Here is a 26,825-nt window from a genome sequence, read left to right on the forward strand (position 1 = left end):
TCCTACATCTTTGTAACATGGGAGACAGATCTTGCTGACTCCCTGTCATCTTGCCAGCCTAAATTTTTTCTTTCTCTTGAGAGAATATGCTGAATATGTTAAACTTCCTCTCTCAGTTCTACTTCAAGCCCCCATGAATGACTTTACCACTGATGACTATTTTTCAACAGGCTGTGGGTGTACTCTACAGGACTTTGTTGAGAATATTATACCTCTGTTCTATGTAAGGAGCAATTCAGTTAGGTCCTATTACATCTATATCTAAGTTGTTACAGAGATCCTTAGAACGAAGATCCCTTCTCCTTCCTGGCAATTGGTAATCTGCCATTTGAGTTCATAGTTTCCAGAAACCTGTTGTAAAGTAGTGTTTGATTGATTTTCCCCCCATAAACCTTGTATTTCTTGCCTTGTTAAATGATTAGTAGGTATTTAATTGCAAAGAGTATTTTAAAAAGTTCTGTTCAGGTAATATTTACTTCACAACTAGGAACTCGTAATTACGACCTCATAATAGAAAGTTGCAGCCCCAAAATTTCTAACTGGAAGTTTAAAAATGATTTCATTTGAGGCAGATTAAATACTGGAATTGAGCCACCAAATTATTCACTATTTGCTGCTGAAAGCACATACATAAATACAAAGAAATCCTATTGCTTTAGGAACAATAGTGATTTAAATTATTGTTTGTTCTGAGAATTTTCTCTCATTTTCCTTTAATTTGCATTTTGTACGTTATAAAAATCATTCATCTCTAAGTAAGCATTAATTGTGTGATTTCTACCCTCTTCCCCTTCTCATTATATCAAGTAGTTCTAGAATTCTGGATTCTTTGTAAATAGTAAACTTAGACTATGAGTGTTAGTGTGGAACTTTGGTCATTTTACTAGTAAATTATAGGTAGGATTAGGGGAGATGTATGTTGTTTGTTTTTTGTTGTCAGAATGTCAGCTGTGCTGAGATGCATACTTTTTTATTTGAAAGAAATATACATGAAATTAGTCTCTAAATTATAAGTGTCAGCTAATGTATTAGACTTCTTTAGAGCTGCTCAGCAATTCTGAGTAGAGTAAGTGGCAGATTTTTGGATGGTTGGCATTTAACAGGTCCTGTTGAATGGGTAGAGAAGAGAGAAAATGAGCTAAAAGCATCAAACATTATTAGACTTTCTAATAAATACTATTTTTAAAAAAACACAATGAAAAAGGTCAGTGTTGGGGCCGGCCCCGTGGCGTAATGATTAAGTTTGGCACGTTCCGCTTCGGCTGCCTGGGTTCGTGGGTTTGGATCCCATATGCGGACCTACACCCACTGTCAGCCACGCGACTGATGCACATATAAAGTTGAGGAAGATTGGCAACAGATGTTAGCTCAGGGCTAATCTTCCTCAGCAAAAACAAACAAAAGGTTAGTGTTAAAAACCTGATTCCCTGGTGTATAGATGGATAATACTAATTAAAATAAAATAAAATATAATGTTAGAACAGGTTGAAAAATGTGATTATGTGTAAGATCCTTGGCAATGTCATTTCACAAATGCCTAGACCAATGTAGTATTTCATCTATAAATCAGCAATTCTATTTAGCCTAAATACCTACTTATGAGTATCATCTTTTCTTATAATATCTGACATTATGAATAGCCTCTTGTGTGTGTATAAAATGATAGTACGTATTTGGTGGACCTTGACTTTCATAAAAATCCTATTTTTGAACATTATATTGACTTCCTGAACTCCTTTCTGCACGTGGGATTGAATCTTCCATATTCTGTTTCCTGAGTCTTGTTAATTTTGAACTGTTGCATTGTGGCACTTCTTGCCCAAGATCGTCGACAGTTTTTTAGCTTAGATGATTGGGCTGGCCATGGTCTAAGTATTTTCACTGTGTCCTGTCTTGTGGAGGGAGCCTCCCAGAAATCCTAGATTGCCAGGTGCTTCTCTGGATCACTGCACAGCCAGAGCCTGGAATTGGTTTGCTTACAGTGGTGCCCATGTCCCGCCCTTCCCTTTCTGTCACCCCTCTGCCATTATACCACCCAGATTTTGTTCTTGTAGGGAGTGGGGCTTGGTCACTGGAGGGGCTGTAGGCCTGTAGGAAGGAGAAATAACCTGGTTCTAATTCCCAAGACCACAGAGTTGAGGTGCCTCTGAGGGTTATCTGCTGCTCCCTGATTTGTGGGTTTAGGGTAAGGGTGGTGTTCAGGCAGTAGATAATGCCCTCAAAGCCTTAATTAGATTTGATTATATCTTTTAGTACTCTGAGAACATAACCACCAGTATAGCATATACGTCTGTTTTTAGACTCGCATACATTCAACCTTCAAATGCATCTTTGGAAATGATATATATAAGAGTAGAGGAGTGCCAGTATTAAATGATGCTTTACTACAAAGTTTATTATTGCTGCAAGGTTTTTACGTAAGGTTTAAAAGTAAAGGAGTTACCATAAAAAAGTCAATGTCATAAAAAAGTCAATGTTTTCTTTACTTGCTCTTTGATGACTGATTTCAGCCCTACACATCTCATTTGAAAATCACTAATTTTTCAAAAAAAATACTTTCTTGCTAGGATAGCTTTTCATCTTCTGCTGTTTTCCAAATCGTGATTTTTTTCTTAATGTGGGTCCAGCAGATTAGTGGCCAGTGGGCATATTTTGTTTGGCTGCTTTGTTAACGCTTGCACAATATATTTCAAGAGGCCAGGTTAGATAGGCAGATGTATGCTTGGTTGCAAAACCATCTTATTCTCTATTTTTTTAACTCACTGCATACTTTTTATTTTAATTGTAAGGCTCTTGTTGGCATTTGATTTTTGCAACCGTGCTTTAGAAGAACAGAGGGTGGAGCGTTATATATAGTGAAGGGATAAGTTTTGGGATTAGACCAACTTGGATTCAAAACCCTGCTCTGCCTTGTACCTTGTGTGTGTCCTTGGACAAAGTAGTTGAACGAGTTGAAGGAGTTATTTACCTCCTTTGTAAAATGGGGAAAATAATGTTATTTTTAAGGATTAAATGAGACAATTTATATGTAGCATCTAGCACACAGTAGGTACCCCATAAATGGTAGTGATTCTTATTGTAGACAGAGTTAACGAAGAACCACTAGTATCATGGCAATTTTCTCAAAATATTAGTAGTACCTGTTACTTTGATCCCTCATGCTTTCTCCCCTTGTAATTCAAATTCCCAAGTTGCTTTTTGTGGAAATACAGAAGTGGATTTCTCTATTAAATTTACTTGTTGCTTCTTTTAATAGGTATCAATTTCATCCAATAATTCTGAGGTCATAGGGCATGGGACAACACGCAAGTGTTAAAAAGTATTGTAATAAAAATGTGTCTTGATGACTTCTAGATTCTAAGGCTTAAATTTGGATTACTGGGTAATATTTACTTTGTGAGCTCTATATTGGCAAAGTATAATCTTTAAAAAGTCTTAATTATACTGGAACCAATAAGGTAAAATATAACTTGAAGTTTGGAGTATAAATAACAGAAGACTTAATTTAGAAATTATTCTTGGAAAATAAAATATAGTTTTAAAAGAGTGAAAGTAACTATACGCCTGTACTGTTTGGTGTTTCAAACTAAATTGTGCAAATTGGTATTACACTGGATATCTTGGGTTTTATTTTTGAATTCTTTATCATTCATATTTTAGTCTTTTTAAATTTAGCATGCATATAGTTGCTACGAGAAACATTACTCATGAGATGATGACACTATAGCATCCATATTGATGCTGTCTCTCTGACTATCATAGTCTAGGCCAGTCACATAATACAGGAGGGTAGACCTGGCATATCTTATTTCAGAATAGTGCCAAGACTTTGTCTTGGCTGACCAGACAGTCTGGTTACAGCCTTATAGTGTTCAGATACCCTAGAAAATAAAATTAAAACAAAACAATGTGATGCGGGGAAAGTGCTTTTAAACAAACTGATTTACACATCCACTTGTTCTTTTCTAAAATGCTCTCACTTATTAGACAATTATTGAAGAAAAAGAAAGTCTGTCATTTTTTTTGCCCTTCTGCGTATATTCCGTAAAATACCACTTTGGATGAGTATGTCCAAAGCAAAAAATCAAAATAATCAGAACTTTTAATTTTCCAGTGACACTCTGAGAAAATTGTTCTGTGGTTTTGAAAACTATAGTAGAACTTGTGCAGAGGAAAAAAGAAACGTAATAACTTAAAACAATAAAGTAATAAAATTATTTATTAGATGGGTCAAGAGAATAGATTTTCTTTTAATAACTAAACTCATGAAATGATATCAGGATCAGGGTGGTAATAAAGGAATCCCATTTATATCAAATTTATTGAGTAAACATTTACTAATCCTGTCTAATGAAGGAAAGGTCAGTCAGGCAGTGAAAAGTCTGACTTAGGGAACATTTTAAAAGAAGATAGCTTGATTGCTTTCGATAATTTGCAGGATTGGCCCCAACTAGAGAAAGAGGATAGAATAGTAACCAGGCTTCTTTTTAAGAGAGAGTACTTAAACTGGGTGAGACTCATTGTATTAAGCATGTCCATCACTCAGAATCAGTTCCCAAAAGAATCTGGTGCTGCCACCTGTGTGTTCCAGTGGACATAATTAACTCCATGTTCTTTCTTTTTTTTTTCTTTTTTTTTTTTTTTTTAAAGATTTTATTTATTCAGTTTTTCCCCCCAAAGCCCCAGTAGATAGTTGTATGTCATAGGTTCACATCCTTCTAGTTGCTGTACGTGGGACTCGGCCTCGCGTTGGACGGAGAAGTGGTGCCTCGGGGCGCTCCCGGGATCCGAACCCGGGCCGCCAGCATCAGAGCGTGCGCACTTAACCGCTAAGCCACGGGGCCGGCCCTCCATGTTCTTTCTGATTGCTTCTCTGGCCTTTTTTTTTTTCTCTTTGTTTCACACAGATGAGGGTTCCAAGTGTCTGTTCTGCTGTTTTCTTTTTTCTTCCTCTTTTTACCCAGAAAAGTCTACAACATGTTGGGTTTTTTTTTTCCCAAATAATTTAAAAAATGAGGTATAATTCACATACCAGAAAATTCACCCTTTTTGGGCTGGCCCGGTGGCTTAGTGGTTAAGTTTGCGTGCTCCACTTTGGCACGCTGGGGTTCGTAGGTTCGGATCCCAGGTGGGGACCTACACACCACTCATCAAGCCATGCTGTGGTGGCGTCCCACATTCAAAATAGAGGAAGATTGGCACAAATGTTAGCTCAGGGACAATGTTCCCCAAGCAAAAAGAGGAAGATTGGCAACAGATGTTAGCTCAGGGCCAATCTTCCTCACCAAAAAAAAAAAAAAAAAGTACAGTTAGGTGGTTTTTAGTATATTGCACAGTAACTTGTGCAACCATCAGTACTATCTAATTCCAGAGCATTCATACCCCAAAGAGAAACCCCCTATGCATTAATAGTCACTGCCCATTTTCTCCTCCCCTAGTCTTTGGCAACCACAAATTTACTTTCTGTCTTTATGAAATTGCCTATTCTGTACATTTCACATATATGGAATCATATAATGTGGCCTTTGTGACTGGCTTATTTCAATTAGCATGTTTTGAAGATTCATCTGTGTTATATATATCAGTACTTCATTCCATTTTATGACTGAATGGTATTCCATTGTATGAATATACCATATTCATCAGTTGATGGACATGTGGATTGTTTCCAGTTTTTGACTATTATAAATAATGCTGATATGAACATTTCTGAACAAGTTTGTTGACATGTTTTCAGTGTTCTTTGGTATATGTGTAGGAGTGAAATTTCTGAATCATATGGTATAACTCTATGCTTAACTTTTGGAGGAAATGCCAAAATATACCCATTTTGCATTCCCATCAGCGATGAATGAAGACTGTAGTTTTTCCGCATCCTTGTCAACACTTGTTACTGTTCATCTTTTTCATTATAGCTATCCTAGTGAAGTGACATCTTCTTGTTGTTTTGATATGTATTTCCTTAGACACTAGTGATACTGAGTATCTTTCCATGTGCCTATGGGACATTTTATATCTTCTTTGGAGAAACATCTATTCAAATCCTTTGCCCATTTTTAATTGATTATTGATTTGTAAGAATTATACTAGATACTATACTTATTAGATATATGATTTGAAAATATTTTCTCCCATTTTCAGGTTGTCTTTTTACTTTCTTGATGATGTCTTTTGAAGCACAAAAATTTTAAATTTTAATGAAGTCCTATTTTTTCTTTTTTTGGTGCTTTTTATGTCATATCAAAGAAACCATTGCCTATTTCAGTGTCATGCAGAATTACGCCTATGTTTTCTTGTAAAGGTTTTATAGTTTTAGCTTCAAAAGACATCAAGAAAGTAAAAAGACAACCTGTAGAATGGGAGAAAATATTTTCAAGTCATGTCAGTATACTGATAAGGAACTAGAATTCACAGTATATAAAGATCCACTTTGAATTAATTTTGTTTTGTTTTGTTTTTGGGAGGAAGAAAATCACTTTATTCTAATTAATTCACAAACAATAACATCACAAATGCTGGTTTAAGGAGGCCGCACAAACATCTGCCCAGGTCCAAACTCCATACCATCTCACTGAACTTCTGTATAGTAAAAACATCCTCTTCCATTGCAGTTCTGAAGCAAGGAAGCTATTAGTGATAGAGGAGAGGTTTAACTGATGGTGTTACACTTTATATCTTCACTATCAATTATGTTTTTATGCTAAATAAACTTGGTTATAAGAGATGATTTCCATGTCTTCAGTTTGAACTTCTTCATTAAGCTAATCCATTTGCAAATCTGCACTGTTTGAGCACCTCACTGAAACTCTCACAAAGCTTAAGGTCACCCTGGTTCTGGGCACACTCCAAAAACTGTTTCATCTCGTAGTGGCACCGGCCAAACTACTGCTGCTGTTAGTATGCCTGCTGGGTTCCTTGGGCTCCTGGTAAGTGGTGTCAGGCCTTGAGGGCTCAGCATTACTTCCTCCACTGAAGCCCCGAGTGATGGCATGACCTAGCGTGTGCCCGACAGCAGAGCCCACAGCCACGCTAGCTGCAGTGGTTGCCATCTGGGCCATCAGACCTATCAGACCTGGATGCCAGGGTACAGCAGCAGGTGAGCCAACAGCAGATGGTATAGCTGCTGTTTATGGCTGAGCTGCTGGTGCTGGCCTGGGTGCAGCTCTCGTCTTAGGTGCCCAGCTGGCTGGAGGGGCCATGCAGGAGGTGCAGCTTTGGCTTCCACCGGGCTTTGAGTGTGGTGGCTCAGCATCCATAACTGTGAGACTTGGAGGAGGCATTTTGAATCAATTTTTGTTTATGGTGTGAGGTCCAGTTAATACTTTTGCATGTGGATATCTGTCATTCCAGCACCAGTTGTTGAAAAGACTATTCTTTCCACATTAAGTTGTCTTGGCACCAGTGTCAAATCAATTGTTCATAAATGGATGGGTTTATTTCTAGTCCCTTGATCTATATGTCTATCCTATATCTGTACCACATAGTCTTAATTATTGTAGCATTGTAATAAGTTTTGAAGTTGAAAAATGTGTGTATTTTAATTTGTTTTTGTTTTTCTAGATTGTTTTAGCTATCAGGGATCCCTTGCAATTGCATATGAGTTTTAGAATCAATTTATCAATTTCTGCGAAGGTAAAATCAGCTGGGATGTTCATAGGGATTATGTTTAATCTGTAGGTCAATTTGGAGAGTATTACCATTGTAATGATATTAAATCTTCTGATTCATGAACATGGGCTATCTTTCCAGTTGTTTAGGTCGTTTTTAATTTATTACAATGGTATTTTATAGTTTTCAATATAGAGGTCATTCACTTCTTTTGTTAAGTTTATTTCTAAGTATTTATTCTTGTTCGTGCTTTTGTAAAAAAATAAGAGGGGGAATGATAAAGCATAAGTGGTAAAATATTAACATTTGGAGAATCTGGGTGAAGAGTTTATGAGAATTCTTTGTTTAATTCTTTTAACTTTTCTGTAAGTGTGAAACTCCTTCATAAAAAGTTTAAGAAACACTATATAAAAGGAAGATAGAGCAACTCATAGACATAGGAATTAGTGCTTGGATTCCTCAATACTATTTATTGGCTGTCAGGTCTCATTTCTGGGAGGGGGTTAGGAAAAAATGGGGTGCATGTCTGAGTTCAAAACACCAGTTATAACACCTTTCTTCCATTTTGGCAACCATTATTATGCCATTAATCAGATAGATTAATGTCTTTTCTAATTCTAATTATTGAAAAAGTTGGTTCATTCCAAATGGAACAGGCCAAAAATCTTCAGGGAAAACTATTTAATTTTTAAGCATCTAAACAAGAATTACAATGATAAGTAGCATTATGGTGTGTGTATGTGGTATTTAAACCATATTTCCAATTCTTTGTTCTAAATGATTTCCTGAAAATAAACTGTCATTAAATTTGTTGATGTCATTTTTCTCTATGAGTGCAGGATTTTTTTCTTTTCTTTTTTAAAGGAGACAGAAGTATGTATGGCTGGTTATAGAGCATGTTATTAAAAGCTTGTTCTTGGGCAGTCCTGTGGTTGATGGATTACTTATTTTGGCGGAGTGATACATTGTCAGTTTTCACTTATTTTTCTCATTTCATAAGACCAAAGTTTTAAGTCTTTTTCAGAACACGTGGTTGTGTTCTTCAAACATTCATGTATATGTTTGTGTATGTGTGTGTGTATAAAATTATTTAGGAACAGTGAATATGGTGATTGAGTTTTTCATCAAATCATTCTTAGGTCACAACTATGTTTTATTCATCTTTATGTTCTTAATAATTGATATTCCATGAATATTTGATTTTTAGAACTGAAAGGAACCGTATAAACTAAACAAGACCTCCCCCTAATTTTACTAGTGAAGAAGCTGAGTTCCAGAGTCTCTTGTCCAAAGTTGCCTTGTTCGCTAGTGTCTTAACCATGACAAACATCAACCTAATACTTGGCCTGTTGCGCTTTCAAGTCTTAGTTATAAATGACTGAGATAGTGAAATTACATTCACAATCTTTTTCCCTTCTGTATGCACGTGTGCACAGGCATACTCTAGACAGTTCCCCAAACCCGCTTGATCCATCTCCATTGCAGGTGTCAACAAACCCCTTTTCCCATAAGTATTCCCTGATCTCACCAGAGCCAGATTCATCTGTTTTCACTTCCTGAAAGTAAAATAACACCTTGTTTCCTGAAGGTGCTAGAAACGAGGGAGTTAGGTGGGATCTTTTTTAACAGGTCACATGCTTGTGATCAATCTCAGTGTTGCAAAGCGTGAAAATAATAGCTGTGTGACGATACCAATCTGATTGCATAATGGATTTTTAAATTAATGCACTTAAAAAAATTCCAGGCATGTTATACAAATAGCACCAATTTTAAGGTGTAAGATTTTTATGAAATGACAGATAATCCTCATGGAACTAAAATCAATAGGTGCCTAATATGACTAAGATGTGGGTAAAAGTTCTATATATTTTTAAAAAACATACAGGTAGATATCTCATTGTTAGTATGTTTACTCAAAAAGGAAACAAAATTAATTCAGAAAAGAAAAAATCAGTGTATGGAGGTCACCTTTTAGTTTAAATTTTTAGTCATTTACATGGATTTTTACAGAGTTTTGTTACAGTTTTTTCTAGCTTCTGTTCTGAGGAAGGTATTTCCAGTTGTTACTCAAAACAGTCAAACAAACAAAAAACTTTCCTAATTGATACATCCAATGGGACATTTTTCCCTCCACCAATATCTGGCAAGATATTTTCCATTGTTAGCATTTTCTTTAGGCTTTCAGTAAGGTGCACACTAAGTTAGAATTTGCATAAACCACTAGTTGTTGGTGTTTTATGCTGTTTAAACACAATGACAGAATGACAGTGGACTTTATCCCTGCTCAGAAGACTTGAAGTTTAAATTAGAGAGACAGATAAAGCAGTAACAGAGTGAGAGAATGAAGATTTTTATTTTCCAGTTGACTGTTGTAGAAGATAGTCATGGAAATGGTTTTACTGTGCTTTTTTCTTGTCTTATTTATCTGTACTATACAAGATAGAAATAACTTCTCATATAAAAGATGAGCCTATTTTTTAGATAATAAATCAAAATAATAGATTTTCAGTTACTTGAGAGTACTATTTTGAAATTGGCGGTTTGCAGAATTCAATTTTTCTTTTTAAAGTAGTTGTATGAGGAAAGGATATAAAAACAGACAGCTGCTTTTAAAGGGGAAGTTTTTAATTACGTCTAAGAGCATTTTTAAAAAAAACAGTTCATCTTGGTTTTAGAGTGTGTTTTCAACATTAACTAAACAACCAGACTTTCCTGTCAACTTTGGAAACTGCTGAGGGTTAGCTTGATTCATGGCACAAGCAGATGGCATCCTGCTTCTGCCAAAATGGGCAGAAAATTCTTTCAGCACCCACCTGTGTATGTTCTAGTCTTCATAAAATCCTAGTGCACTTTTAAATTTAAATACTCTCTACGGTTTTAACAAACACATTTATTAAAGTTGAAATCAGAGATAGCACACAAATAGCTAAGATTTTGTCTTATTTTATAGATCCTGTGACAAACCAAAAAATGAAAACTGCAGACAAGAAAGTAGTAGTATTGTTGGCAAAATACTACATATATATTGTATTTCTCCAAGGAGAAGATTTATCAGAAATATTATTACCAGAAATCTTTTTTTCTTTTTACACCTTCAGCTTAGTTTCTAGAGGTTATTTCCTTTACAGTACTTAATGAAGGACCCGTTTGTAATCTATGAGAGAGCACTCCTATTTTGAGTATGATATTTTCTACTCCCACTTTCATGTCTCATTGTAAAATTTGGGATTGTGGGTATGTTCTATTTTTACTGTGGCCTGCAGGATCTCAGCAGTAGCACTGCTAGCTCTGGAGTCTAGTTGAAATGCACACCAGGCTGTGTATTTCTGAGATTTTTGCCTATAAGCTTATGCTCGACCTCATAGCAGTCAGTGGGGCTGTCTGTACCATCATATGAGAAGCGTTTAGCGGGTCACACAGAATGAACTCTTTTATAGTCATTCTTATTACTGTTCCTTACTATGTGGTGTTTTAGAGTTTGTCAAGTGTTGTACAGCTCATATATGGAAACCAAAGTCTTTTAATCTGTGTTTGAACATGTATGATAATGTTGAAGTTAATTGAGGCTCCATAAATTTATTCTTTTAACTACAAAACATTTTTCATTTAAGATTTCCACAAAAATGAAGAAAGATCAACGAAACTATCCTTATTTTTCATCTTTTACTGGGGTAGTAATAGATCAATAGAAGATATAATCTTTAACCTCAAAATTATTTTTAACATCGATATACACAGTTGCCTACCTGCCCTTTAAAAATGTGCCATTTGTCAATTTTTTATTTTTATGATTGCCCGTTTTTTTTTTTTTTTTTTTTTAAGATTTTATTTATTTTATTTTTTCCCCCCAAAGCCCCAGTAGATAGTTGTATGTCATAGCTGCACATCCTTCTAGTTGCTGTATGTGGGACTCAGCCTCAGGATGGACGGAGAAGTGGCGCTTCGATGCGCACCCGGGATCCGAACCCGGGCCACCAGCATTGCAGCGCGCGCACTTAACCACCAAGCCACAGGGCCGGCCCTGATTGCCCGTTTTTTTTCCTTAGCTAGTGTATACTTAAAGAAAAAAGCTTAATATTTATTCTTTATGTTTGAATATGTCCAAGTCTTACTTAACTATAATGGTTACTTTTTCTTCCGTCTATGATTGACAAGTTGTATTCACAGTTTCGAAAAACCCCAAGGGATTTTGGTGGCAGCTCTTGTTAGAAAATTTTATTTTGGTGATGTGTTCGTTTGTTTTATATGTCTTTAGGGCTTTGTTTTTATATGTCTATAAGTCAAGGGCTTGCTTGACTTTTCAGTAGGTTCATTTACTAGATGAGTTCATTTTTGAAAGGTGTTCTTTTCAATCCTTACAGTTGACACTAATTGCCTCCCTTTTTTGGTATTTAATGAGGATGCTAACTATTGAATAGGTGCAAGAGATGATCTTTATCTTTTACCGCTAGAGGAGGTACAAGCCAAGAGATATGCAGAAGTCTTATTGGTCCTGCTTAACTCACACCTATTAATTGAAGATTCTTCTCCACAATTCTCAAGGTTGTGCCTTTTTCCAACTATTCTCTTTATTATTAAAATTAGCCTTTTAGGGTTTGCAACCATATGCTGAGTTGCAAATGTAGAGAACAGTTGCAATTCTGCTTTCAACCTTTAAAATGAAGGCTATAGTGTTTACTTATGGGACAGTACAGTTTTAAAATGGGGATGGAGTTAAGTGGGTGGGCTTTTCCAAAAAGCAACCTGCAAAAATTCTGGAGTGTTTGTACTTGCCGGAGTGCTGCCTTCTTAACATTCCATTTTATATTTTAAAGAAATACACGTCATGGAAGAATGGAAGGTTTAAAATAGATTAACAGTTTGGCTAAGTGATTATGAATACATTTATTTCCACTCTTAAAATCCTTAGTGTGTGACTTTGTCCTTCTCCGTCCTCCTTGCCCTGATTTATTTTAGATTTGTCTTTTCTTGTTTATTTAAACTGTTCCTTATTTCCAAATAGATAAATTGAAAATAGGCAATATTCTCTCTTACTTCGTTGCTAAGAAATATTCCAAGACATTTGAAAGTGGATTCTTGACCTGCATTTTATAGGGACTAAAATGTTGACCAGAGAATTAAATGTTTATGAAGTAGATTAAAGCATTTCCTCTCTCTATTTTAACGTGGAAAAAGATGGAGTAAATTGCCCCAGGAACTAGCTAAATTGAAATAGAAAAATTCTGTGGTCTTTCCCTAGAAGAAGTATGTTAAGACACAGTATACACATGTTTTGGTAGGAGCATGAAAGAGGAAGCTGCTAAAGATAAGTCTAACAGCTGCTGTTGTGGGAAGAGCTAAGTCATAGTTAATTCCTCCAGTGCAGTAAAATATATAACAGATAAAGGAGTATCTGATTAGAAACACACTTCTTAGGAGGATTAAAATATTTTTAATATTCATTCACATGTGCAACTATTTAAAATTTTCTTTCCAGTTTTACAGCATACTTTTCAAGAGGAGTTCTTTGGTGGATCTGTTTCTGAGTTGGTCCTTCTGTGTTCATTCATTCATTCATTCATTCATTTATTATTGTTATTGTTATTTTTTGTGAGGAAGATCAGCCCTGACCTATCATCTGATTCCAATCCTCCTTTTTTTGCCGAGGAAGATTGGCCCTGGACTAACGTCCGTGTTCATCTTCCTCTACTTTATATGGGATGCCACCAGAGCGTGGCCTGACAAGCAGTGTGACGTGCGCGCCCGGGATCCGAACCTGCAAACCCTTGGGCTGCCGAAGCAGAGTGTGCACACTTAACTGCTGCGCCACGGGGCTGGCCCCTGTGTTCACTTTTTAAGCTGATTTTTTTTGCTGTTTTCTGTGAAAGACATCCTGTTCATTCATATTACATGCTCTTTTCATATATCTTATTTATTCAAGAATTCTGATCTTTAGCCCTTTTTAAGATCTTCAGGTTTCAAATGTTAATCATTCATGCATCAGCATTTGTTTACAATTAAATACACACATACTTATACACACACACTTATGCACACACGCACTGATGCACATACATACCAGCCTGAGTGTTTTTCTGTTTAAAATTATCAGTTCTTTTTTTAGTTTTGTTGATTTGTGTTGTTCATCATTCCATTCCTTCTTTCATCATTTCTAACTTATTTTTTTATGCCAGTTTAATGGGGGCAGTGAATTCATTTCAGCTAAATTTCTTGGCACATGCTCTTGGTCAATATAAATAGGCTTATCTTTATGTCCTTAATAAATTAATGATCAATTAATTATTACTTAATCAGCAGTCACTAAATTTATACACTACTCTACACCAGTTGTTCCTGAGAGTATGGAATATTTTTATCCACATATTATGTTTCTAGGTCATCCAAAAGCAGTTTCTAATCCTGAAGATATGTGGTGAAAAGATGAGGAACAAAACATAGGCCTTTTAAAGCAATCTGATCTATCAGCACATTGTTCCCACTCACTCCTATCCTCACCTTTGTACTGGTTTTGTTTTGAGAAGTATCAATACTGTGGCGCTCAGGCAGCTTAATCGGTCACTGGTTTCTGCCCATAGAGTAAAGACTAAGGAAACATTGACAAAACCTGCAAACTCGTACATTATCTGAGCAGCTTTCTCTACAGAAGAATGAAAATAATAATTGATACTTGAGTAGCTTGCCTAAAATATTGGTCTGGGAAATTCAGACTTGAAGTCTGAGCAGTTAGCAGTTTTGAGGGAAGCAAGGATTGACTGTTTGAAAATGGGGTAGATTGTACTTGGGCCATTCAGACAATATTGTACTCATGGAGTTGGGGTGAACAGGTTGGTCTAGATCAGATCCTACTAGAGAGAAAAGGTTATGAATAGTTTCTGTGGCAAAGTTCTTTACTCAGTACTTAATATAAGCTATTTTAATCAAAAGTTATGCTGTTTTAATCCGATGGTCCATTTGGAGACGTTTCATGAAACCTTGGTCTCAGGGTGGAGATTTGAGACTGAGGTGTAACTCTCCCAAGTGTTACTTGCTTTCTCTTTTTCACATTCTCTTATGGGAGTTTGAGTAACCATGTCCATAAATTTGCCCTCTTTCTTGGTTCTATCATTCAAAGCTTTTTAAAAGGATTTATTATGCCTAATATTTTTTGAACCATTAAGAAGTTTAAAGGTGTATAAATTTTATATGTTCCTGGATAGCCTTTTTCATGTTCTATTTCATATGTTGCCTTACCTGCGTGAGCAAGATTCTTTTCCGGAACCCTTCCGTTTCTTTTCCCTTCCTTCCATTCTTCTCTTCCTTCCATTCATTTGCGAAAGTCTTTTGCAAACCTTGAACCTGGGCAAGGCCTAATTAAATTTGAAACTACACAGGGGCCGGCCAGGGGCCGGCCTGATGGCGTAGTGATTAAGTTTGTGTGTTCCGCTTCAGCAGCCCAGGGTCCACAGGTTCAGATCCTGGGCATGGACCTACACACTGCTTATCAAGCCATGCTGTGGCAGTGTCCCACACGTAAAGTAGAGGAAGATGGACACGGATGTTAGCCCAGGGCCAGTCTTCCTCAGCAAAGAGTAGGATTGGCAACAGATGTTAGCTCATTGCTAATCTTCCTGACCAAAAAAAAAAAAAAAAAAAAGGAACTGTTATTGACTGTTTCCTGTTCAGAGAAGTTGTCAATGACAAATTGATAGGAGATGGAAGAGAGGTCTCTTTCATGAATTTGAAAGTCCTTTATGCCATTTTAATCTTCTTTTTCCATCCAATTTCACAAGATCAATTATACCTACAAACTGGCCCAGTTAATAGTGTCAAAGGTTAAGGTAGAGGAATGGCCACTTCTGCCTATGGCCTAGACAACTTGTGGAAATGGTGGTGGTCTAAGAGAAGCTGACTATAAAACCCTAGCCTCTAGCATGAGATACATAAAAATATCCTGCAAATTAATCCTACAAACTGCCATTTAATAATATTAAATTCTCTTTATAAAGAAATATGGCAAGTTTTCTGTTTAAATTTTAATACTGTTATCCCTAGATCAATGATTCTCAACCCTATCAAACTCACTGTCCGCTTGTTATAGCAAATATTTTGTGATGTTCTCTTTACCCCATCCTGAAACAAAATTCATATATATACACGTACACACACACACAGATGTATGTGTGTGCATAGGTATAGATTAAATATATCTATATCTATATAGTGTACATTTAGACATTTACCTCACACATAAGTTAAAAGTAATTACAGTCATCCCTCCATATCCAAGGGGGATTGGTTCCAGGACCCCCGAGGATACCAAAGTCCTCTGATGCTCAAGTCCCTTATACTATAAAATGGCCGTAGTATTTGCATATAACCTCACAGATCCTCCCATATACTTTAAAGATTTTATTTATTTAATTTTTTCCCCCCAAAGCCCCAGTAGATAGTTGTATGTCATAGCTGCACATCCTTCTAGTTGCTGTATGTGGGACTCGGCCTCAGGATGGACGGAGAAGTGGTGCCTCTATGCGCACCCGGGATCCGAACCCGGGCCACCAGCATTGCAGTGCGCGCACTTAACCACCAAGCCACAGGGCCGGCCCCCTCCCATATACTTTAAATCATATCTAGATTACTTATAATACCTGTTACAGTGTTAGTATTATGTAATTAGTTGTTGTACTATATTATTTAGGGAGTAATGACAAGAAAAAAAAGTGTACATGTTCAGTACACTGAACCATCCTCTGCCTTTTGATCCATAGTTGCTTTTCCGCTGATGCGGAACCTGCGGCTATGAAGGGCCAACTGCATAATACCTCAAGTGATGTAAATGAGAAATAATAAGGAAAATAATTTAGAATAAAATAATATGTATTTCAATATGTAAATGCTCAAGCATGACTACACTAGAAGACATATGAGGTAGTAGGTGCTTACATCTATGTATAGAATCACTGTGATTGTGGCACTTGCAAATGGCAGTTAAAATACCACGAGTAGTGTTTGCCATTGGTGACATGATTTTCTGAAAAGGTAAACAACCTTGGTAAAGTTCCAAATGAAACAAAAATACAATCTTTATTTGTTTGGTAACTGCATTCCTCGAAATTCAGTGTATATTAAAATTGTGCAAAAATACCTATGTTTATGTGTAGAACAGATTTAGGCTTCGATAATTATGAACTTGTTTTCACCCACGTGAATGTCTGGTAGGACATTATTCACTGTGTGGGACTAGCCATACATTCCAAGATGTCTTAGTATACATGTCCCCCAGGGGCTGGGGGGAGGAGAGAACTCTAAATCTTAGCAGCAACGTCTAGTTACTGTGGTAACAAAAAACACCCTCACAGATTTCCAAAGTGCCTCCTAGGGGCGCACAGCCCCTATTTTGACCCACTGCCCTAGAGGAATGGTCAATGTGAAAATAGTTCTAATAGTCCAGTGTGTCTCTAGTAAGGCATTTGTGGCCCATTCTTGGTATTCCTGTTTCCAGAGATAATGATCTTTACTAGAGGATGCATAGAATAAATGAAACAAAAAAGGCCATCGTCACATTGTAGTATACATTTAGATATAGCATATTTGCCTTGGCTGAAAGTTTATAAACCTGTCATTCTTTTTTTAGGGCAAAAGGTGCTAATCTGGAGTTTGGGTACTTTCTGAAATCACACAGTGTGTGTGTATGTTCTTTCTGGGTAGATGGTCCATGGTTTTGAGTACTCCTTAAAGCAGTCGCTGAGGTCAGCATGAAGTCTAACAAGTGTGGAAGGAGCCTGTTCTCTTTCTATGAACCTTGGAGCACAGTGGTACTCCCTGAGGTTGACTGAGATGAGAGTCACCTTACCTTTACCGCTACTTTTTTCCTTTTTGACGAGAAGAAATAGGGATTAAAATCCTGTAATTGAGGAAATCCATTTAGGTTTCTTGAAACCATGACATTAAAACTCTCAGAAGGAAAGCTAACATATTGTCATTGAGTCTTTATCCTGTCACATTCCAGGAGAGGAATTTTAACTATTGGGTAAAGCTTTGCAGGATATTAGTCATGACAAACAAGCTTTTATTTTTTTTAAAATGTGTTTTGTATTGTAATCAAGTCTAACATTTAAAAAAAGAAAATTTAAAAAATGAGAGACTTTTTAACTCTGCCCTCTCTTCCAATTATTCCCATATGTGTGACCATAGTTCATACCCTATGGAAATTACTTTTAAGAGAGGTACTGACTTTAGGACAAATTTTACCTAGTTGATGCAGCCTCTTCCTTTTGTTACTTATTCCAAGAAGTTTCAAGAAAAATCTTTGTCCCCTAATAAATGAGTGTGATATGAAAAAAGCATTAGCATATAATCTTTTTGTCTTCTTGGAAAATCTCAGCAATATTCTTAGACGTCTCTTTAAATGCTTAATTTAGGTCATATAGCATCTCCTCCTAGTAATTTTTTTAGAATACGTATATCCCTTATCTGTATCTTTCTAGGTCTTAACTATTTGGGAGTTGGTTTCAAGATTCTTTCTTCTAATATTCTTCATATTTCCTTTTTTCATTTGCTGTCTAAGGTTAATGTTTACCTGATAATACAGTTTCCACTATATTAAGTTGGAAAATTTAAAAGCTTTCATCAATTTTTGGTAAGACAAAAGGTGTACTTTTCTAACACATATAATCCGAATGATGCCCTAACATATACTTTCAAGTAAGGATATCATGTGGAAAGAAGAGTTAATGGGGACTTCTCTTTTCAGGGTGGCACCTAAATTATGAAATCCATAGGTTAGGTGAACTTAAACTGTTTCTAGACCAAATTCCCTAAATGATTAGGTTGTGTTGAAAATAAGTTATAATTAGGTCAGTCAAGAAGGCCTAAACAGATAATAAGTGAGAGGCTAATTAGTTTCCTGCTTCTGCCTCTGGATTTAAGCAGTGTAAAGAGTTCATGCATGAACCCTTTGACTTTGGCATTTACTTTCCAAGGACAATTGTAGGCAGCAGCTAGTTCCTTCATGAGCTAAATTCAGCTCCTTCCTGAGTTTGCTTTAAAAAATAATCATCCATGGGCCGGCCCCGTGGCTTAGTGGTTAAGTGCGCACCCTCCGCTACTGGCGGCCCAGGGTTCAGATCCCCGGAGCGCACTGATGCACCGCTTCTCCGGCCATGCTGAGGCCGCGTCCCATATCCAGCAACTAGAAGGATGTGCAACTATGACATACAGCTATCTACTGGGGCTTTGGGGAAAAAAAAGGAAGAGGATTGACAATAGATGTTAGCTCAGAGCCAGTCTTCCTCTGCAAAAAGAGGAGGATTAGCACGGATGTTAGCTCAGGGCTGATCTTCTTCACACACACACACACACAAAAATCATCCTTGCCAGATTTCAGCTTTGAGTTGCCTGTTTTCAAATCAGTAAAAATTATTGTGAAGTCCTGAGTGTTGTATGTTTCTTACCTAGAGTGACAAGAAGCTTTTAGGAAAGTTTTAGTGTTCTCTGGAGCTTTTGACACTTCTATCACTAAGATGAGATAGTGAGAGTTGTATAGTACGTGGCACGTTATTGAGAATAAGTTTCTAGATTTTAGAACTAATGTCACTGATTGACTGCTAACTTTGGGAGAACAAAATTTTGTTAATTGTTTCCATTTTATCAACGAGAAAATGGAAGAGAATTGATCTTAGGTCCCTTTCACTTCTCTGATTTTTTTTCCTTTGATTTAGTTAATTAATTAATTAATTAATTCTTGAGGAAAATTAGCCCTGAGCTAACATCTATTGCCAGTCCTCCTCTTTTTTGATGAGGAAGATTGGCCCTGGGCTAATATCCATGCCCATCTTCCTCTAATTTATATGGGATGCCACCACACCATGGCTTGATAAACAGTGTGTAGGTCCACGTCTGGGATCCGAACCTGCAAACCCCGGGCCACCGAAGCAAAGCATGCGAACTTAACCACTACGCCACCAGGCTGGCCCCTCACTTCCATGATTTTAATTAAATGTATTTTTTCCTTTTTAGTTAAATTATAGGAAGGATTAATTATTCCCATTTAATCCCATTCATTTACCTTTGAAAATTTTTATTAACTTTTTTGGGGGAAAAGTCATATGAGTATGGAAAACATTGTAACACCTATAACGGTACATGATAAAAGGGAAATCCACTTCCTACCCTAGATCCCCCAGTTTCTTAGGCCTGTCTCCCAGAACTAACCTATCTTGCCATGGTATCCATCCAGAAATATTCTGTGCACACACTAGCACCTATGTGTATGAATGCATGTGTGTGCCCCCTTTTCTCCAGTTAAACATATTTATTTTATATTTTACTTTATTTTTCATGATATTTTATTTTCTATTTTTTTAAACATTGGCAAAAGATTAGTTTTCTATCAGTGTAGACCTTTTTACAGGAAATCAATCTAAATTTTGCTATTTCCAGAATCTCCTTCATCTGAATATTTCCTTCAGTTTTTTAAAGGAATAGTGGGTAGCATGTATAGTTGAGAGAAGAGTGTCGTGAATACAGGGTGTGATACTGCCTGAGAATTACTCAGTCTCCACTGTATTGGAAAAAAATACAGTGCCTGAGTTATGTCTTTGGAAGCTAATACATTCAAGTGGTGCCAATAGGCTCCAGTATGATCTTAAGTTTTGATAATACTGTATCCAGATCAGTGTTCTATGGGATTCAGTAATTATGCTGTGATCTTGAATTACATCTAATGTTGATTCATATATCTTGAAGCTTAATTTGTAGTAATTTGTGTATCATTCATTGATTCACCTACTATGTGCCAAAGACCATGCTGCATCCTGAGGTTATAATGGTGATCAGGAATAGGCAAAATCCCTGCTCTCTTGAGATCTAAAATTTAGTTAGTTACACAGACAGTGAATGTATAAATATAAACTGGTAAATGCTGTCAAGGAAAGGAATATGACCTTCACTGGGAGATAAGGAAAGACTTCTCTGAGGAAGTGATATTTGAACTGGGATTCAGACTGGAGCGAGCACTGGGAGAACAGTTCAGTCAGAGGGAGCAGCATGTGGAAGGCCCTGTGGAATGAGGAAGGATAGTGTATTACAAAAACTCAGGAAAGCCAATAATGCTGGGTGTGGTGGGTAATTAGAGGTGTAGCGTAAGATGATTCCAGACAGGTAGGCAGGGAACAGGCTTACAACTATAGTATAAATAACTAATTTAAATGACCACAGGACATAATTAATTCTAAAGTGTTCGGTAAATACTTTTTTTTTTCTTTTAAGCCCCTGGGATCCTGGGGTTGTCTGTTTTGTTTTTTTTTTTTTTTTTTTTTAATTTATGTTTTAGTAGTTAGTAGTAGTTCAGTAGTTAGTGGTGGATAATACCCTACACCAAAATTATGTTTTAGACTAGAAGAATATTTCCAGTCTCAATGTTCATCATTTCCATAAAGTTTCAAACTATTCGTAGCTAAAACTTGAATCTCATATTTTAAAGGGTTTTATTTATCTCTCTTGTGATTACAGTTTTCAAATTTTGTATTGAGTGTTGTTTATTGAATTGAGTTTTGGCTTTAAGAGCATGAATGATCTTAAGACTTGTGTCAATGATAAGAAAGGAATTTAAGGGCATCTTACCACCAGTGCAAACATTTAGACATTAGATGACCATAAAAAATTTAACTTCAATACAAGTAATAAATCAACATCAGAAGATATATAGGACTGAGTGGGAAATGTGGGTTAAATTAACCACTTAATACAAAGAATGTGAAATAAAAAATTCTTTTAATAATTTATTTCATTTATGTGATCTTTGCAGTGCAGTGAAAATCTGAAATGAAGACCTGGTACTTATTTATCAGAGCTCAAGTATAAAACTTTTCAAATCATTATTTAGTGAAGGGAGGAAAAACAGTATCTTTCTAGACAGATACATAGACATATTTTACTCTGAGACACTTTGAACGCCTCCAAGTGATCTTTTTAAATGAAGTGTTACAGGTCAGTTTATTATGCATTAACTATAGGTAAGAGATTTTGCTCAAATTTCTGAATGTAAAATGAATTGTGAAAACCTCAAACACAAGGCCCAGAAGTAGATGTTACAGTCCAAGATCATTGGTCACTCTTCTCTTCCCCCTTCTCATTTAGAAGAATCTCATATATATATGTAAATCAATTCTGTTTTCGTATGTTTCCAGGAAGAGAGAAAAATCTCTTGTTGAACATAAGAATAATTTTTGAGATTGCTTTGCCACACCTAATCTAAATTTCTCTTTTTCCAGTAGAAGCCAAAATCTTGGTTCAGCTGTCAGAAGAAATGATGAACAGGTGGTCACCTAAGCGTTCTTTATATGCTTAATTATAGTTACTAAATTACTTCTATTTATGACTTCCCTTTTATAGTACTTCTTCATAAGTCTGATGGCTTTCTGAATCCTTCCAAGTCACTACTCAAAAAGTCTGCATTTATATGATAAGTAGTGGTGGCTGACAACTTGGACAGAGGAGATCGTTATTAAAAGAGAACCTGGAAAATTGGAGAAGATGCAAAAAAAATAAATTGTTCTCATTATGTGAGGGGTAGTGTATGGAATACTGTGCTAATTTTTTCCACTTAGAAATTCTAAAGGACCCAACAACCGTACTAAAATCAAGTTTAATGGCTTTATACTTTTACATTATTGATTTCCTGGCTTATAGGGTTTTTAATACTCTGCTTTCATATAGCCAGACTGTATTTGTAATACCATAACAATATTGCTGTCTACCACATACTAAGTGTCTTTTATGTGTCTGGCATTTTTCTAGGTGTTTTACTTATATTTGAAATTCTTACAACAGATTTGCAGGGTTGGCGTTATTAGTCCCATTTGAGAAATGTGGAAACTGAGCCCAATGATGTGTTGGTGAATGTTTAACAACTGGCTCCTTGGGTAAAAAAATGTCCTTATTGTAGCATTTGCTGATTTCTGAGGTGTGAAGGCTCCCATCGTGGCTGATTTCAAGCTACCACTGACTTCAAGTTAGTGAAGGGCACTTGGGAAGAGATGGGCACAATTGGCTCTCCAGTAGTGTGGGCATGCGTTAGCATACCACTGATTAAGGCTCTTGAAAACAAAGTAACTTCTCTTTGATAAAGCCAAAATTCACACTCAGACTGGTTGAATTCTCAAGACTGTATTCTTTCTACAATACTCTGTTTCCTTTCTGGGTAAAAAATAGCAGAATACTTCCCTCCTTTAACTTGAGGAGGAGAGAAGGAGCTAGAAGAAACAGAGAGAGGAAGAGAAGGTAGAAAGAAGGGGGAGAGAGGGAAGGAGGAAGAAAGGAGCTTTAAGATTGAAAATTGAGAGCAACTGATTCAGACCATGTTGGAGGTAGGGGAAGAAAAACGTGTCTTACTCAAGTGATAACTCAAGTTCTATCAAAATAGGCAGCAGTATACTGTGGTTTTGTCACTCTCAAGAGGACATGCAGCTAGGGGTTAAGTGCGCGTGCTACGCTGCTCGCGGCCCGGGTTCAGATCCCGGGCACGCACCGAGGCGTCGCTTGTCAGGCCATGCTGTGGCGGCATCCCATATAAAGTGGAGGAAGATGGGCACGGATGTTAGCTCAGGGCCGGTCTTCCTCAGCAAAAAGAGGAGGATTGGCATGGATGTTAGCTCAGGGCTGATCTTCCTCACACACACACTAAAAAAGAAAAAAAAAAAGCCACACAGCATACAGAAATGATAATAATGGCCACCACATCTTAAGTGGGATTGTGTTCAGACAACTCCCTTCCTGCAACTGATGATCTAGTCTTACCACTCTTATTCACACCGACTTCAACCAGTGGCTGCATCACTGCACACAAAAGCAGGCCAACAAAGTGGCTAATGTAGATAATAAATAACAATCTGTTATTCATATGACAGAAAATAACCACAATTTTCTGGGAGTAAAAAAGAAAACTAAATATACTCTCATACATTCAACATTTACAAAATTGCTTGTTGTTGTAAATAACAAGGGGGAAGAGAGAGATTTTCAGAGCACATCTAGAATGTGTTCATTCACTTCAGGTTTTCAGAGACTGGTTATGAATCTTTCTCTTTCCCACTCTTGCAAAATTATCTGGTACCCAAAACATAATATTGGAAGAAGAGAAAAAGAAGGCACCATTGCTACCCTAACCACAATTTTTAATTAATTTTGCAACTAGAAGTATCTAAAATGTTTATGCAGGAAAAATATTAAAATAATCCTGAACAGGGACTTTATAAGAAAGAAACATAGTTTACTTTGTATACAAATAATCACAGCTCACAACCAAAGATACCAATTAAAGCTGGAGAAAAGAAACCACTGAAATTTAATTCTGCTGACCAGTTTTCATATCAGATAAGAAATAGATAAATATTCCCTTCTAAGTTGTTGAATTTAATGTCATAATGCTATTTATATTTCCTTATCCGTTTAGTGTCTGTAGACTCTGTAGTGACGTCTTCATTTCATTTGTGATATTGGTAATTTGTATCTTTTTTTCTTGATCTGATTAGAGGTTTTTTAATTTTATTAATCTTTTCAAAGAGTCAGCTTTTTGTGTTACTGATGTTTTTATGAGTTCTTTAAATAAACTTTTAATGATGGAATAGTTTTAGATTTATAGAATTATGAAGATACTAGAGAGTTCCCATATACTCCACATCTATTTTCCTCTATTATTAACATCTTACACTACTAATGCACATGTCACAATTAATGAACCAATATTGATGCATTATTATTAAAGTTCATATTTTATTCCTATTTCTTTAGTTTTTACCTAATATACTTTTTCTGTTCCAGAATCCTATCCAGGATACCACATTACATTTAGTTGTCATATCTCCTTAGGTTCTTCTTGGATCTGATAGTTTCACAGGCTTTCCTTGTTTTTGATGACCCTGACAGTTTTAGGGAGTAATGGTCAGATGCCTCAATTGCGATTTATATATATTTTTTTCTCATGATTAGACCGGAGTTTGGAGTTTTTGGAGAAAGATGCAGAGATAAAATGCCATTTTCGTTACATCATATCAAGGGTACATACTGTCAACATAACACTGTTCTTTTTTTTGAAGCTTTATTGAGGTGTAATTGACAAATTGTGTATATTTAAGGTGTACAACTTGATGTTTTGATATACATATATATTGTGAAGTGATCATGACAATCAAGCTAAGTAACATCTATCACCTCACACAGTTACCTTTGTGTGTGTGTATTGAGAACACTTAAGATCTACCCTCTTAGCAAATTTCAAGTTTAGAAAACAGTATTATTAACTATAGTCACTATACTGTACATTTGATCTCCAGAACTTACTCATTTTGCATAACTGAAACTATATACTTGTTGACCAGTATCTCCCCATTTCCCCCACCCCCTAATCCCTGGCAACCACCATTCTACTCTATGTTTCTATGAATTTGATTATTTTTATTTTAGATTCCACATATAAGAGAGATCATGCAGTATTTGTCTTTCTGTGTCTGTCATTTCATTAGCATAATGTCCTCCAGGTTCATCCATGTTGTTTCAAATGACAAAATTTCCTTCTTTTTTAAGACTGAATAATACTCCATTGGGTATGTGTGTGTATGTATGTATATGTGTGTATATATGTATATATATAATCTCTCTCTCACATTTTCTTTATCCATTTATCTGTCGACATTTAGGTTGTTTCCATATCCTGTGAATAATGCTGCAGTGAACATGGGAGTGCAGATTATCTCTTCGAGATCCAGGTTTCATTCCCTTTGGATAGATATCCAGAAGTGGGATTGTTGGATCATATGGTGGTTCTATTTTTAATTTTTTGAGAAACCTCCATCCTGTTTTCCATAATGACTACACCAGTTTACATTCCTACCAACAGGTTCCCATTTTCTCCACATCCTTACCAACACTTGTTATCTCTTGTCTTTTCGATAATAGCCATTCTAACAGGTGTGCGGTGATATCTCATTGTGGTTTTGTTTTGCATTTCTCTAATGATTAGTGATGTTGAACACCTTTTCATATATCTTTTGGGCTTTTGTATGTCTTCTTTTGAGAAATGTTTATTCAGGGCCTTTGTCCATTTTTTATACCAGGTTGTTTTTTTGCTATTGAGTTGTTGGATTTCCTTAGGTATTTTGCATATTAAACCCCTTATCAGATATATGGTTTGCAGATGTTTTCTCCTATTTGTAGGTTGCCTTTTCACTCTATTGATTGTTTCTTTGCTGTACAGAAGCTTTATAGTTTGATGCAATTCCATGTGTCTATTTTTGCCTGTGCTTTTGGTGTCATACGCCAAAAATTATTGCCCTGACCAATGTCAAGAAGCTTTTTTGCTATGTTTTCATCTAGTAGTTTTACTGTTTCAGGTCTTATGTTTAAGAACATAACTTAATACTGTTAGTATTGACCTCGATCACCTGGCTGAGGTAGGTTTGTTACGTTTCTCCATTGTAAAGTTACTCTTTCCTCCCGTTTTTCATATTGTACTCTTTGGAAGGAAGTCCAGTGGTCAGCATACTTAAGGAGTGATGAGTTATGTTCCATCTCCTTGAAGGTGCAGTATCTACATAAATTATTTGACATTTTTCTGTACAGGAGATTTGTCTATTCCTCCTTGTCTATCCCAACCCCCCTCCCCCCGTTTACTTAGTTATATCACCATAGATTCATGGATATTTATTTCATACTTTGGGTTATAATCCAATAGTACTTTATATTTTGTTGTTCAGATTATTCTAGCTTTGGCCATTGGGAGCTCTTTCAGTTGGCTCCTTGTGCTTTTGACATACTCCATCATTATGCTTTCATTTGAACACTTTCCTTACTCTCTGGCACTATAAGATGCTGTAGGCCCATCTTGTATATTTCCTGCCCCAGTCCTAGAATCAGCCATTTCTCCAAAGAGCTCTTGTTCCTTTTATTGGAAAATGGTATTAGAATTCAAGATCTGGGAACTAGGTGTGCTTTTTTATACTGGGGTACTGTTGCTTCTAGACCCTCTCAGTTGACAGAGCAAGGAAATATATGTGTGTATACTGACTTGTGTACCATATACACATATCAATAAATATTTCTAAATGTAACCATCTGTATCTGTATAAGCTGAAACGTGAGTTCATACTGATGTCTCCAACTCTTATCTGTTACCACATGGATCATTCTACCTTCCTTCCATGGCTTATCTATAAACTCCCATTCCAACAGTGAGAAATTTG

The 26,825-nt window shown here is 36.3% G+C and overlaps 1 protein-coding gene and 1 pseudogene across 4 annotated transcripts in view; one reads left to right on the forward strand and one right to left on the reverse strand.

Annotated features, from left to right (window-relative positions):
* Positions 1-26,825, forward strand: part of RASAL2 (RAS protein activator like 2) — a 397,309-nt gene that overhangs the window by 70,497 nt on the left and 299,987 nt on the right. The window lies entirely within an intron of this gene.
* LOC106800977 (coiled-coil-helix-coiled-coil-helix domain-containing protein 2 pseudogene) lies at positions 6,701-7,280 on the reverse strand (annotated as a pseudogene).

This window comes from Ceratotherium simum, chromosome 2 (assembly GCF_057802395.1).
Source record: "Ceratotherium simum simum isolate JZ-2026a chromosome 2, ASM5780239v1, whole genome shotgun sequence".
In the NCBI taxonomy this organism is placed as follows: domain Eukaryota; kingdom Metazoa; phylum Chordata; class Mammalia; order Perissodactyla; family Rhinocerotidae; genus Ceratotherium; species Ceratotherium simum.